This window comes from Mustelus asterias, chromosome 22 (assembly GCF_964213995.1).
Source record: "Mustelus asterias chromosome 22, sMusAst1.hap1.1, whole genome shotgun sequence".
Lineage (NCBI taxonomy): Eukaryota > Metazoa > Chordata > Chondrichthyes > Carcharhiniformes > Triakidae > Mustelus > Mustelus asterias.
Window position 1 is genome coordinate 71,029,944 of NC_135822.1, and position 15,680 is coordinate 71,045,623.

At 50.6% G+C, this 15,680-nt stretch overlaps 1 long non-coding RNA gene across 1 annotated transcript in view; it reads left to right on the forward strand.

Annotated features, from left to right (window-relative positions):
• The window catches only part of LOC144510176 (uncharacterized), a 125,302-nt gene that overhangs the window by 41,442 nt on the left and 68,180 nt on the right, over positions 1-15,680 (forward strand). The window contains exon 2 of the long non-coding RNA XR_013500582.1: positions 13,745-14,034. This is a non-coding gene — a long non-coding RNA (uncharacterized LOC144510176). The remainder of the gene's footprint in view (positions 1-13,744; positions 14,035-15,680) is intronic.

The following is a 15,680-nucleotide window of genomic DNA, read 5'->3' on the forward strand; positions in this document are numbered from 1 at the left end:
GCAGGCGGGCAAGTGGAACTGAACCCACTATCAGATCAGCCATGATCTTATTGAATGGCGGAGCAGGCTTGAGGGGCTAGATGGCCTACTCCTGCTCCTATTTCTTATGTTCTTAACTCGCTGCCTTCCCCACTCGCAGTTTCAATAATAAGGGGCCCCCAGTGTGGTCCAAGGTGAGGAGGCATTACTTCTTCTGAGGGTCATTAGTCTGTGGAATCCTCTTCCTCAATGGGTGGTGGAGGATGTGGGTCATTGAGTATATTCAAGGCTGAGTTAGAGAGATTTGGAATCCCTTCATTCAATTAAGAACTCTCTGTTTAAACGACCGTCCGTTGTCAGAGTGTTGGTATGTGTGTATTTTCGCAGCCAGGTACACACAGTCTGCTGGGTCAAAATGGCACCAAGGTGATGGGAAGCTAGGCCTTGCGTCCTTCAGAGTCAGCCTGGCCCTGTTGACTGGTGCCCAGAACTGGGTGAACCACATTGTCCTGGAAACTGTGTGGAGACTTTCAGGCAGTCAGGACGAGAATACAAGAGCAGGGATGTACTGCTGAGGTTTCACAAGGTTCTGGGTGAGACCATATTTGGAGTATTGTGAGCAATTTTGGGCCCTGTATCTAAGGAAGGATGTGCTGGCCTTGGAGAGGGTCCAGAGGAGGTTCACAAGAATGATCCCTGGAATGAAAAGCTTGATGTATGAGGAGAGTCTGTGTCTGTACTCGATGGAGTTGAGAAGGATGATGGGGGACCTCATTGAAACTTCCAGAATACTGAAAGGCCTGGATAGAGTGGACGAAGAAACACGTTCTCCATGAGTGGGAGAGGCTAAGATCCGAGGACACAGCCTCAGTGCAAAGAGATGACCCTTTAAAACTGAGATGAGGAGGAATTTCTTCAGCCAAGAAGTGGTGAATCTGTGGAACTCATTGCCACAGAGGGCTGTGGGGACCAGGTCATTGAGAGTATTTAAGACAGAGATAGATAGGTTCTTGATTGGTAAGGGGGTCAAAGGTTGCAGGAGAGTGGGGATGAGAATCTTATCAGCCATGATTGAATGGCGGAGCAGACTCGATGGGCCGAATGGTCTAATTCTGTTCCTTTATCTTATGGGTAAGAAACGCTGCTTTGTCCAGTCTCTCAGGAACTGAAGAACCAATGAAAGGCCATTCATCTCCTCAAGGCTGCCCCCAACACCCTCTCCACCCCACCCCCCCCCCCCCACCCCCCGACCCTCCGCCATTCAATTAGATCGTGGCTTTACTCACTATCTGTCCCATCCAGCCTATGGTGGGATAAGCTGGGATACGGGCAGAAGCCAGGCAGCAATGGTTTTAGTGGCTGGCAGGAATGAACCTCGGGACAGGAGGAGGCCATTCAGCACCACCTCTGCAATCTGAGTGGGTGCGATGGGAGCAGTCGTGGAACCAGCCAGACAATCCTGTGTCGGGAGAGTTCAGGGACGGGATGGGCCGAATGGGCCTCCTGCTGCTTTATTGAACCTGCCCAGACTGACAATAACAAACGGAGAAATGGAATGAAGCATCAGACATTGTAAAGGGAAATGTCTCCGGAGAGTTTGCTTCCATCTGCCTTCGACCGAAAGCAGAAATAGAAATAATACAATGACTATTTCCGTTAAAACCCCAGCAGCAAATAAAGACATTGATATCAAAGTGAGGAGTACACGGCAATGTGATCCACCCGGACCCAACATTCACCCAATCCACTGCTACATAAGATACTGAGGACAAATCTCCTTCTGCCAATCAGATTTCAAATCTTGGAGCAAGTGTTCCGGGATGAGTTTAGCTCATTGGTTGTGATGCCAACCTTTCCGCCCTCTGACCTATAGAATCCTCGCTGTCCCTCTCTGGCTCTGTCTGTCTGGCTCTGTCTGTCTGGCTCTGTCTGTCTGGCTCTGTCTGTCTGGCTCTGTCTGTCTGGCTCTGTCTGTCTCTCTCTGTCTGTCTCTCTCTGTCTGTCTCTCTCTGTCTGTCTGTCTCTGTCTGTCTCTCTCTGTCTGTCTCTCTCTGTCTGTCTCTCTCTGTCTGTCTCTCTCTGTCTGTCTCTCTCTGTCTGTCTCTCTCTGTCTGTCTCTTCCTCTCTCCGTCTCTTCCTCTCTCTGTCTCTGATTCTCTCTCTCTGTCTATCTGTGTCTCTCTCTATCTCTTTCTTTCCCTTTCTGTCTTTCTCTCTCTCTCTTTCCCCCTCTCCCTCTCCTTCCCCCTCTCCTTCCCCCTCTCCCTCTTCCCCCCCCCCTCTCTTTCCCTCTCTCTCGCCTTCTCTCTCTCTCTGTTTTATCGCTCTCCCTCTCTCTCTTTCCCTCTCTCTCTCTCTCTGTTTTATTGCTCTCTCTCTCTCTCTCTTTTTCTCTCTCTCTGCAGATGCTGCCCGACCTGTTGTGATTTTCCAGCATTTCCTGTGCCTGCTATTCCGTGCCGCCCATGCAGACTGGAACCTTGGTGAATAAATGCCAGTGAACAGTGCAGGAAGGTGTCAGGCTGTTATTGTGATTGGGGAATATATTTCAGAGCTGAAGGTTTGTGAGTTTGCCCAGAAGAATAAAGTCTGTCTGTTATTGTTCCCTGATTCAATCATTTCTCATCAGTTTCGGTTGAGTGAGAAGCACATATTAAATGTTAAAGGTTTCTGTCGAGTGAATCATCCAGTACCCAGCAGGACTCCGGCACGCAATGTGCCAATACTCAGCGCTCCAGCCATCACAGGGAGGGTTCGGTGCTTCAGATAATACTGAGGGGTTCTCCCAACAGTGTCACCCTGTTCCAGAAACGTAGAGGGTGCAGCCTGGTCCAGAACCAGGAGGATTTGATTGAGGTGGTTAAGATCATGGAAAAATTTGTTCAAAGACTATTTCCTCGGGTGGATGGAGCTATTACAAGGGGGTATAACTATAGGGTTCGTGGTGGGAGATACAAAAGTCTGAGGTCACGTACCAACCGACTCTAGAGCAGCTTCTTCCCTGCTGCCATCAGACTTTTGAATGGACCCACCTCGCATTAAGTTGATCTTTCTCTACACCCTAGCTATGACTGTAACACTACATTCTGCACTCTCTCCTTTCCTTCTCTATGAACGGTATGCTTTGTCTGTGAATGATGCCTTTCTTCCTGGGTCTGACTGGATCAGGTTTCGCAGTTCTGTTCTCCCTCACGATCGCCAAGCTTTCTCAGCGCCTGAACCCTCACGGGGCCAGCCTCTTACAGAGAGCTTGCGCTGAGGACGAGGAGTTACCCAAACCTTCGACCTCCGTCCCCCACACACACCACGCACCATCCCGACATAGAATCCATAGATTCCATTGAATCCCTACAGTGCAGAGGAGGCCATTTGGCCCATCGAGTCTGCACTGACCACAATGTTCGGGGAGAATCAGGGAGAACGTGCAAACTCCAAACGGACAGTAACCCAAGTTGGGAATCCCTGGCAATCCCTGGTACCCTGTGAGGTAGCGGTGCTAACCCACTGGAGATATATTGGCCATTCCTTCGCTGTCGCTGGGTTAAAACACTGGAATTCCCTCCCTAACCACACCAGGTTCAAATCCAACAAGTTTATTTGGTATCACAGGACTCAAGAACAGCTTCTTCCCTGCTGCTGCCAGACTTTTGAATGGACCGACCTCGCATTAAGTTGATCTTTCTCTACACCCTAGCTATGACTGTAACACTACATTCTGCACTCTCTCCTTTCCTTCTCTAGGAACAGTATGTTTGGTCTATATAGCGCGCAAGAAACAATACTTTTCACTATGTTAATACATGTGATAATAATAAATCAAATCAAAAGCTTTCGGAGCGCTGCTCCTTCATCGGGTGAGTGGATGAAGGGGCAGCGCTCCGAAAGCTCGTGATTCCAAATAAACCTGTTGGACTTTAACCTGGTGTTGTGAGACCCCTTACTGTGCCCAGCCCAGTCCAACGCCGGCATCTCAACATCACCCCTCCCCAACTGCACTGCGGCGGGTTCAAGAAGGCGGCTCACCGCCACCTCCTCAAGGGGCAATTAGGGATGGGCAATAAATGCTGGTCTTAGCCAGCGATGGATAGAATGGAGCAGATAAAAGAAAACAAAGCCCTCCAGCGCACGGCGTGACTTGCAAATCAAAGGCTTCTGTTTATTTTTAGCTGCACGGTATCACACTCTGTTGAGCTGTCCCCCCGCCAGTGTGCTTGCTGTCTGTCCCAGCACTCACTATCTCGCTGTTTTATCTGTTAAAAACGGTGCACAATCAATTTTCCATTGTTTAGCCTTGCCTGCACTGCAGTGTGAGGGAAGGTCACAAAGCTTCCTGTCCTCATTACCAGGTATTCTTCCAGGAGGAGAGCAGGAGCCAATGTGGCTTCACAAAGCAGTGCAATTATACTGTTTATATCCTGCCAGGGTTTAGTACTCTGCGGGGAGCCCTGGCGACTAAGCATCTGACTTTCTCACGTCCCACGTCTATACTGTGTGTGTCTCACTCTCCATTCTATTCCCCCTCCCTCTCTCTCCTTGTTTCAGATACATTTTCCTTGTGTTTTCCACCTACTCTCTCTGTGTGCCTCCTTTTCTCTCTGTCACTCTCTCTCTTGTGGCTTCTGTGTCTCTTTCTCCCTTTTGGTCATTCCTGCAAGTTTTGAGTTGCAGAGTGGAGGGGACTTGCAGCTCTGAATCTGGGGGTGTACTGAGTGTGTACCAGCTCCCCGTATTTGCAACAAATACCCTGGGAAATGTCCATGTGTCTGTGAATGTCTTGCAGCACTGGGCTTTCACTCAGTCTCTTCATTCAGAAACAAAACAGTACAGCAATGAAGATACAAGATCAATTCTTTTTTCAATTGTCATTCCTGTGTCAGAGAGCTCTCTCTCTCTCTCTCTCCCTTTCTCCTATTTTGTTATCACCCTTCTCCTCCTCACCAAGGGCAGCACAGTGGGTTAGCACTGCTGCCTCACAGTGCCAGGGACCCGGGTTCAATTCCCGGTTTGGGTCACTGTCTGTGTGGAGTCTGCACGTTCTCCCCGTGTCTGCGTGGGTTTCCTCCGGGTGCTCTGGTTTCCTCCCACAGTCTGAAAGATGTGCTGGTTAGGTGGATTAACCGTGCTAAATTTTCCCTCAATGTACCCGAACAGGCACCAGAGTGTGGCGACTGGGGGATTTTCACAGCAACTTCATTGCAGTGTGATGCGCGATATAACACACGAGAGGCTGGATGTACTCGGGAAATAAAGGCTTTAATTGCCAACAATAACAGAGCTACCATATACAGTATACGATCCCAGACTAAAGGGTCACCAGGCAGAGCAGTGACCTTTATACCTCTCCCAGGGGGCGGAACCAACTGGGGTGTACCATAGGACTATATTAACAGGTAGAACAGCCCAACCCTAACCCCAACAGTAACATATCTACAGACTCATAGTACTGGCCAGACCATGGCTCAGCACTACCTGGTGGGAACCAACAATGGTTCACCGCACAGTGTTAATGTAAGCCTTACTTGTGACACTAATAAATAGTCAATAAACTTTGAGAGGGAACATACACACACAAAACTCCTCCAGGCCTGACCAACTCAACATCTGCCTCAAAAGCAAACAGAGGCCAACTCAAAATAGCTTCAGAAAAATGCCGGATAAACTCAGCAGGTCTGGCAGCCTCTGCAGAGAGAGAAACAGAGTTAACGTTTCAAGTCTGTGTGACTCTCCATGAGTTATAAGGAGAGGCTGAATAGACTGGGACTTTTTTTCCCTGGAGCGTAGGAGGCTGAGGGGTGATCTTATAGAGGTCTATAAAATAATGAGGGGCACAGATCAGCTAGATAGTCAATATCTTTTCCCAAAGGTAGGGGAGTTTAAAACTAGAGGGCATGGGTTTAAGGTGAGAGGGGAGAGATACAAAAGTGTCCAGAGGAGCATTTTTTTCACACAGAGGGTGGTGAGTGTCTGGAACAAGCTGCCAGAGGTAGTAGTAGAGGCGGGTACAATTTTGTCTTTTAAAAAGCGTTTAGACAGTTGCATGGGTAACATGGGTATAGAGGGATACGGGCCAAATGCGGGCAATTGGGACTAGCTTCGGGGTTTTTAAAAAAGGGCGGCATGGACAAGTTGGGCCGAAGGTCCTGTTTCCATGCTGTAAACCTCTACAACTCCTTCAGTGCTCAAGCCAGCACATGAATTGCATAATAAGTGATCATTCACATCTCCAATCAGCGAGTCTGGTGCTGTGGGAGGTTTGGTCGGGTCAAAGGAATTGAAGAGGAACTGCAGGGGAAGATTCTGAAGATTTTCCATTCATTCCCCAGGAGCAGTGCGGAGTCTGCAGACTGGGAATATTGTGGAATCAGGAGGAATGGGGGAGGATTTCCTGATGGGAACTCTCCTTCCTGGCTCAGGGAGGGTACAGTAAGAAGTCTCACAACACCAGGTTAAAGTCCAACAGGTTTATTTGGTAGCAAATACCATAAGCTTTCGGAGCGCTGCCCCTTCGTCAGATGGAGTGAAAATCTGTTCTCCAACAGTGTGTGACATTGCCTGGGGCTGAAGAGGCCGGGCGGTGATTGATGAGTAGAAACATGTGCCACAGGCTGAGGATAGCCTTGTACAGTTTCCATTCCGGGAAGGAGCAATCAATGTGTCCAGTAATCAGAGGGCCTGCGAATAATAAAACCCAGGAGCGCAGTTTGTCCTGTCTCTGTGCGGCGAGACCTCAATTGCAGGTCAAAACCATTTAGTTCCCTGAAATATGCAAGATAAAAACTGAGAATAGAGTGGTTGCAATGCAGAAGGAGGCCATTTGGCCCATCCTGTCTGTGCCAGCTCTGCACAAGAGCTACTCATCTCGTCCCACTCGCCCTGTTCCCCACAGCCCTGCTTCAGGTTGTGATCTTCTGACAGATCGGATCTGATGTCACTGTCCTCTCCTTTCAGAACCACTCGCTGTGTAAAGACATTCTTCCTCATAGGGCAGCACGGTGGCACAGTGGTTAGCACTGCTGCCTCACAGCGCCAGGGACCCAGGTTCAATTCCCAGCTTGGGTCACTCTCTGCGTGGAGTTTGCGTGTTCTCCCCGTGTCTGCATGGGTTTCCTCCGGATGCTCCGGTTTCCTCCCACAGTCCAAAGACATGCTGGTTAGGTCCATTGGCCGTGCTAAATTGCCCCTCAGTATCCCGGGATATGGAGGTTAGAGGGATTAGTGGGATAAATATGTGGGGTTACGGGGATAAGACCTAGGTGGGATTGATGGGCCGAATGGCCTCCTTCTTCGTCACAAGTGGGCTTACATTAACACTGCAGTGAAGTTAATCTGAAAATCCTCTACTCGATACACTCCAGCGCCTGTTCAGATACACTGGAGAATTTAGCATGGCCAATGCACCTAATCCCCCACCCTATGCCTGTAACCCCACACATTTAGCCTGGCCAATGCACCTAACCTGCACATCTTTGGAGTGTGGGAGGAAACCGGAGCACCCGGAGGAAACGCACGCAGTCACGGGGAGAATGTGCAAACTCCGCACAGACAGTGACCCAAGCCGGGGATTGAACCCGGGTCCCTGGTGCTGTGAGGCAGCAGTGCTAACCACTGTGCCACTGTGTTACATGGGTTTCTCTGATTCTATGTTGCCCAATCACCTTCAATCACTGCTTCTAGATCTTTCCGCCAACAGGAAGTGTTTCTCTCTATCTGCTTTGCCCAGACCCTTCGTCATTTATCAAATCTCCTCTCGACACGCTCCCTGCCAAGGTGACTGGCCCCTCCTCCCCCAATCGAAACACATACACACTGAGGTGAGGCACCCTTGGAACTATTTCTCCTGAATCCAGTCGAAGGCCTTCATTATGTATCCTTCCTCCAATGTGGCTCCCAGCATTGGACACAGCACTCCAGTTGAGGCTGAACCAGTGTGTTCTCAAGGTTCAACACCACTTCCTCAGCTTTCCAACATCCCAGCCAAAGATAAAGATCCAGGAATGAAACGGGCCTGTGCCCCCTAATCCCAGAAGGCAGCGTTCTCCAAAGTGACTGCCTGGGAATAGGGGAAACATTGTCCCTGCACTGCACCCGTCCTTCCCTCCCTCCTCCCCCTCCTCCTTCCACCCAGTGTTGGGTGAGGCCTCAGGAATATTGGAGGCCTCGGGAAGATGAGGGTGTTTGGATGTCTGAAGGGATTTGTGGTAAGTTCAGGCATATACCAAACTGAGTATGGTTTGTTTCAATGCTAGCAGACGTTATTCAAATATGAGGGACACCACTCGGAATGGTGCTGAGTTTCCTCTCTGTTGATGCCAGTCCTTCAGAATTGCCCCACAGTTTCATGTCCGCAACACCCGTCATTCGCTTGGGAGCCAATTGTTCAAAGAACGGTGGAGATGCAGGAGCTCTGGAAACTGTTTGACCAGGTGGGGGGCGGTTAGAGGTGGGACCAACATTTCCTGGAAGCACCAAAGGGAAAGTTGTGGGACAGGCCAGTGCAAGTGAGTCATAGAGATTTACAGCATGGAAACAGACCCTTTGGCCCAACTTGTCCACGCCAGCCAGTTTTGAACAACTAAGCAAGTCCCAATTGCCCGCATTTGGCCCATATCCCTCCATACACATCTTAGCCATGTAACGATCTAAATGCTTTTCAAAAGACTAAATTGTACCCGCCTCTACTACTACCTCTGGCAGCTCGTTCCAGATACTCACCACCCTCTGTGTGAAAAAAATTGCCCATCTGGACACTTTTGTATCTCTCCCCTCTCACCTTAAACCTATGCCCCCTAATTTTAGAGTCCCCTACCTTTGGGAAAAGATATTGACTATCTAGCTGATCTGTGCCCCTCATTATTTTATAGACCTCTATAAGGTCACCCCTAAACCTCCTACGCTCCAGAGAAAAAAGTCCCAGTCTATCCAGCCTCTCCTTAAAACCCAAACAAAGAATAGGTACAGGGGTGATCCAGGTGATTTATTTGATACCTGCTCTCTAACAATAGGCAGCAAAGACAGCTGCCTAAAACTGCCTGGGTCCTTTTCAGCCTGTGTGTCAGAGCTTGATGACATCACTGGGCAGGGGAAGCCATCTTGGTTTTTGATTGGGAACCCATGGGGCAATGGAACTGTGAGGCCAATCGGGGCCAGATTGGATTGTTGGAGGAAGGAAGCTCTGTCGAGTTTTGAGATGGTCCCCACAATTCAGTGACCAATGCCTGGCAATAATAAGTCTGGACGCAGCACTCGGGGAGAAACTCTTCCCACCCCTGCATGGATCGAGAACCAGAGGGCACGGACTTAAAATAATTGGCCAAATGAGCGAATACAACTCGAGGAATATCTTTTTTTTAACTCAACGAGGGGTTGGGTTCAGGAAGGCACTGCCTGAGAGTGTGGTGGAGGCAGGTTCAATCGAAGCTTGCACTGTGGAATCAGACTGGTGTATGAAAAGGAAGAATGTGCAGGGTCAGGGGGAGAAGGCAGGGGAATGGCACCCAGGGAGTTGCTCATTTGGAGGGCCAGTACCAACACGATGGGCTGAATGGCCTCCTTCCGCGCTGGTATAGTTCTGTGATGTTTGGATAGATGACCAAAAGTGACTCAAAGAGCTAGTTTTGAAAAGGCCCTTCGGCCCATCGAGTCTGCACCTGTGCCAGGAGAGAAGTGAGAGGGAAGGGACGGAGTTCCAGAGTTTAGGTTCCAAATGTCGGCACAGGCGCCATTGGCAGAGTGTCTAAAACTGGAAAGCAACAAGAGGCTAGAATTAGAGGGTGTGAGATCTTGGAGGAGGCTACACAGACAGGGAGGAGAAGAAAAAGCTGGGGTCATGCTGGGCTGGAGTCCAGTGTGGGTCAGTCAGCACTGAGACAGTGGCTGAGCGGAATATAGAATCACAGATTCCCTACAGTGCAGAAGGAGGCCATTCAGCCCATCGAGGTTGCACCGACCACAACCCCACCCGGGCCCTATCCCCATAACCACATGCGTTTACCCTAGCTAGTCCCTCTGACACTAAGGGTCAATTTAGCACGGCCAATCAACCTAACCCACACGTCTTTGGAGTGTGGGAAGAAACTGGAGCGCCCGGAGGAAACCAATACAGACACGGGGAGAACGTGCAGACTCTGCACAGACAGTGACCCAAGCCGGGAATTGAACCCGGGTCCCTGGCGCTGTGAGCAGCAGTGCTAACCACTGTGCCACCCATATGACAGAGGCATGAGGATAAACCAAAGATGGAGGGTTAGAGGCCAGCTGAAGGAGTGTGCAGGGAGAGGTGCCGAGGGAGTGTGCAGGGAGAGGTGCCGAGGGAGTGTGCAGGGAGAGGTGCCGAGGGAGTGTGCAGGGAGAGGTGCCGAGGGAGTGTGCAGGGAGAGGTGCCGAGGGAGTGTGCAGGGAGAGGTGCCGAGGGAGTGTGCAGGGAGAGGTGCCGAGGGAGTGTGCAGGGAGAGGTGCCGAGGGAGTGTGCAGGGAGAGGTGCCGAGGGAGTGTGCAGGGAGAGGTGCCGAGGGAGTGTGCAGGGAGAGGTGCCGAGGGAGTGTGCAGGGAGAGGTGCCGAGGGAGTGTGCAGGGAGAGGTGCCGAGGGAGTGTGCAGGGAGAGGTGCCGAGGGAGTGTGCAGGGAGAGGTGCCGAGGGAGTGTGCAGGGAGAGGTGCCGAGGGAGTGTGCAGGGAGAGGTGCCGAGGGAGTGTGCAGGGAGAGGTGCCGAGGGAGTGTGCAGGGAGAGGTGCCGAGGGAGTGTGCAGGGAGAGGTGCCGAGGGAGTGTGCAGGGAGAGGTGCCGAGGGAGTGTGCAGGGAGAGGTGCCGAGGGAGTGTGCAGGGAGAGGTGCCGAGGGAGTGTGCAGGGAGAGGTGCCGAGGGAGTGTGCAGGGAGAGGTGCCGAGGGAGTGTGCAGGGAGAGGTGCCGAGGGAGTGTGCAGGGAGAGGTGCCGAGGGAGTGTGCAGGGAGAGGTGCCGAGGGAGTGTGCAGGGAGAGGTGCCGAGGGAGTGTGCAGGGAGAGGTGCCGAGGGAGTGTGCAGGGAGAGGTGCCGAGGGAGTGTGCAGGGAGAGGTGCCGAGGGAGTGTGCAGGGAGAGGTGCCGAGGGAGTGTGCAGGGAGAGGTGCCGAGGGAGTGTGCAGGGAGAGGTGCCGAGGGAGTGTGCAGGGAGAGGTGCCGAGGGAGTGTGCAGGGAGAGGTGCCGAGGGAGTGTGCAGGGAGAGGTGCCGAGGGAGTGTGCAGGGAGAGGTGCCGAGGGAGTGTGCAGGGAGAGGTGCCGAGGGAGTGTGCAGGGAGAGGTGCCGAGGGAGTGTGCAGGGAGAGGCGCTGGGTTCCCTCAACCAATCCTCAGCGCAAACCCGCAACTAGCAGCATAACCGGGCCCCAACATGGGCAGTGATTGGTCATTCCAATTGTGATTGGATGTCAATGGCGTTACTCTGGACTGCTCCTCCATCGAACCATAGAATCCCAACAGTGCAGACGGAGGCCATTCGGCCCATCAAGTCTGCACTGACTCTCTGGAAGCGCATTCCACCCAGGCCCACCCCTCCGCCCTATCCCTGTAACCCTGAGCATTTCCCATGGCTAATCCCCCTAACCTACACATCCTGGGACACCAAGGGGAAATTTAGCATGGCCAATCCCCCTAACCAGGTTAAACAGTGGTAGGGCTTTGAGATTTCCAGATTTGAGACTGAACGGGGAGTGGGTGATGTGATGTCTTGACGTTCAGTGTGTGAGGCGACGCTATCATTCTGTTTAAGATTAATTGTTACCCTTTGATTTAAAAACTTTTCGCCTCTTATTAATTTCCAAACTTGGTTGTGGAAGGCACTATTAGCACAGTGTATACACTGGAGTCCTGTCAGCAACAAAGAGTAAGTCCTCTCAATGTACACTGCTGCATTAAAAAGCCTGTCTGATCGATCAATGTGTCATTCTGAAATTTAAAGTAATCATCTTCCAATTCAAGATGATGTCATCCTAATCATCTGGATTCTATTTAATAATCCGTACATGTCTTTTCTTAAGAGCAGGAAGATGGAAGTTCAGCTGTGATCTAATTGAACGGTGGGGGAGAACATTCTCGATGGGCTGAATAGCCTGCCCCAGTCCTGGTGGAAGTGGACCGCACCTTTCATTGGGAATGCGGTGATTGTCATTGTGTCAACAGGACAGACACTGGTCTGATGCTCCGACTCTCTGATACAGCTCTGGGTGAAATGTAGACAGTAAGAACAGGCTCAGTTCTTTGGTGTTTTGTCCTGTAGCTGAATCTATGCAGGCCTTGGTGAGGTCACATCTGGAGTATTGAGTGCAGTTTTGGTGTCCTTATCTGAGGAAGGATGTCCTTGCTATAGCGGGAGTACAGGGAAGGTTCACCAGGCTGGTTCCTGGGAAGGCAGGTCTGTCAAATGAGGAGGGACTAAGTCAGTTAAGATTATATTCATTGGAACTGCTCAAGGAGCAGCACTCTGAAAGCTCGTGATTCCAAATAAACCTGTTGGACGTTAACCTGGAGCTGAGACTTCTTACTGTGCCCACCCCAGTCCAACGCCGGCATCTCCACATCGAGTTTAGAAGAGTGAGAGGGGATCTCATAGAAACTTATAAAATTCCAACAGAGTTAGAAAGCGTAGATTCAGAAAGAGTGTTCCCAATGATGGGGGGAGTCCAGGACTAGGATCATAGTTTGAGGATAAGGGGTAAACCTTTTTGAACTGAGGTGAGGAGAAATGTCTTCACCCAGAGGGTGGTGAATGTGTGGAATTCACTCCCACAGGAAGTAGTTGAGGCCAAAATGTGGTGTGATTTCAAGAAGGAAATTAGAAATAGCTCTTGGGGCTAAAGGGATCAAGGGATATGGGGGGAAGACGGGATCAGGATTGATGATCAGCCATGATCATAATAAATGGCGGAGCAGGCTCGAAGGGCTGAATGGCCTACTACTGCTTCTAGTTTCTATATTTCTGTACCCAGAAGGTTTTCTTCTGCTTGTGACTAACCCTGCTCTGACTGACGCAGGCCACTTCAAAGTATAATATTCCTGATGGGCTGCCATATCTGTCTGGTGTTCAAACTATTCCACAGAGCCCTGAGCACATGACTGCTGATGTCATTGTTACATCACTAGCTCATTACCATGACTCCTGACCCAGGACGCTGCTGCAAATGTTGCTGCTTCTCCTGTTTGGAAAGGCGGTTCTCTCTTGAAGTGGTCTCTGTCGTGCTTCTCTGTAGTGTGTAGGACACAGCAAAATTTCCACAGGCCAACTGCCTTGAGTACTCCACCCGCCCCATCCAAAGCAGCAATTCTCCCTCCTCACCAGTTAGCATCCAACAAGTCCAACAACGTGTGGTCAAAGCTTTACTCTTGGTGTTGTTTTAAAAATGGATATTCTGCTGAACCAAAAACAGATGGCTGCCACGAGTCACATGACCACAGGGTTGGCCCTTTTCTTCTGGAAGCTCCCAATGGGGGGGGGGGTTACAAATAAAAGAGAATTTTTCAGTCAGCCCGTGGAATTTCATCCCTGACGGACCCCCCTCGTAAGCAATGAAAGCAGAAGAAATGCAAACAAACTGGGTTTCCCCAACCAGAACAATCACACCAGAATGAGCTCAAAACACATTATACTGGGAAGGATGCAAGAACCACCTCTTTCTCTCTCTCTCTCTCCAATGAAATTCTTGCCAGAACCACAGGAACCAGTTGTAAAGCTGCAATTAAGGATCACTGCAACATGTGGCGTAACCCAAGCCTCTGGCCTTTTTTTCTGGACAGTTGCGACACAACATCTTTAACCTCACAAGCAGTCTGCTGGTTCACATCCAACTGGTCAACCAGCAACAAGCAGCCACCTGAGCAGAACAACAGCCTGCTCCTCAAGACTGTCTCGGCTGGAAGATGCCTTGCCATCGCCCACAGAGCTGACCCGGTCTCCGTGCGTACTACTGCACCCCGCAGTCCCAGCACCAACGATGAGGCAATCTCTACGACTCTGCTCTTCAGCCAGCTGAACACACATGCCCACGTGAAAGAATTCCTCATTGGGCCCTGACCCTGAACATCCGGTGAGTTAATGTTCACTTCTGTTGTCCTTGGACTGTTACTATCCTTGATGTGGAGATGCCGGCGTTGGACTGGGGTGGGGCACAGTAAGAAGTCTCACAACACCAGGTTAAAGTCCAACAGGTTTATTTGGTAGCACGAGCTTTCGGAGCACTGCTCCTTCATCAGGTGAGTCACTCTAATCTGTAATTATCTTGCAATTGTGTCTTTGCCTATATATGCCGTGTTTGTGAAACCGACCTCTCCACTCAACTGATGAAGGAGCAGCGCTCCGAAAGCTCGTGATTCCAAATAATGTTGGACTTTAACCCGGTGTTGTGAGACTACACTATCCATCGATAGAAAATTCCTTTTATCTGCCCCTGTGCGTGTGTGTGTACATGCATGTGCATGTGTGTGCATGTGTGTGTTGCAAACACATGTCCTCCAGGCTCCTCCAGGTGAAACAAACTCCTTCTGGACAGGTGGTGAGGGGGAGAGGAATACAATTTGCTGCCTCTGGCGTGTCCACAACAATCCCTTTAAACGATGAATAATCACGATGCAATAATATTATCAGCCGTCCTTGCTGGCTTGTGTGTCTCTGGTGTGTGGCTTTTTTGTTTAAACTGTCCTTGTTTACTTTGTCAACTCGCGCCTTTCCGGTGACCCTGCTCCTTTATAAATGGACAAAGATTGGCTGCGGATGGAGGAAAGAGTGATGGAGTGGGAGAGGATGTGTACACATGTCTGTGCACTGAAATAATCCAATAGACAGGGCTGTGCAGGTGACTGGATCTGAAGAGGTGTCTGTGTATATTTCTAACCAAATAGATGGATCTGTGCACCTGTCTGGACCTGTAGATGGGTCTGTATATGTGTCTGGACTGGTAGACGGGTCTGCGTACATGTCTGGGCCTGTAGATGAGTGTGCATTTGTGTATGGACCTGTAGACAGGTCTGCATACGTGTCCGGGCCCATAGACGGGCCTGCGCGCGTGTCCCGGCCCGTAGACGGGCCTGCGCGCGTGTCCCGGCCTGTAGACGGGTCTGCGTTTGTGTCTGCACCTGTGGCGGTGTTCCTCATGACCCGCCCTATCCAAACCTTTAATGATCTGAAACCCCTCACTCCGATCACCCCTGAACCTCCCACACGAGTTGGAACAGGGAGAACAATCGTTTTAGCCGTGGTTACCTTCAGAAATGACCTGAGAAATCGAAGGTGGGTGTTCTGAACATCTCTTGTTGGGGGCTGGCTTTCTGGCTGTCGATATATCACGGCCAGTGGTTAATGGGCCACTCGGGTTTGCAGGAGAAAGGCTGACTGATCTCAGCCTCCCAGTATCTCATCAATAACACAGTACCAGTTGCAGCAAAGACTGCATTAATCTGCATAGGAAATGCACCATTACAGCAAGGAACGTGAGCAGAATTCATCTGTCTGTTCAATTCCCCACCCACTCTCATTTAATTACCTGGGAAAAAAAAATCCAACATTCGAGAGCAAATGTTTAATTCCTGCTGCTTCAGCATTGCAACCTCACAGCTTTGGTAATGCTCTTGGAACGCTGTCAACACAGCCACCTCAGACCTCAAAGGAGCATACATCACAGAACAATTCTCAACTGCACAGGGTGGCACAGTGGTTAGCCCTGCTGCCTCACAGCGC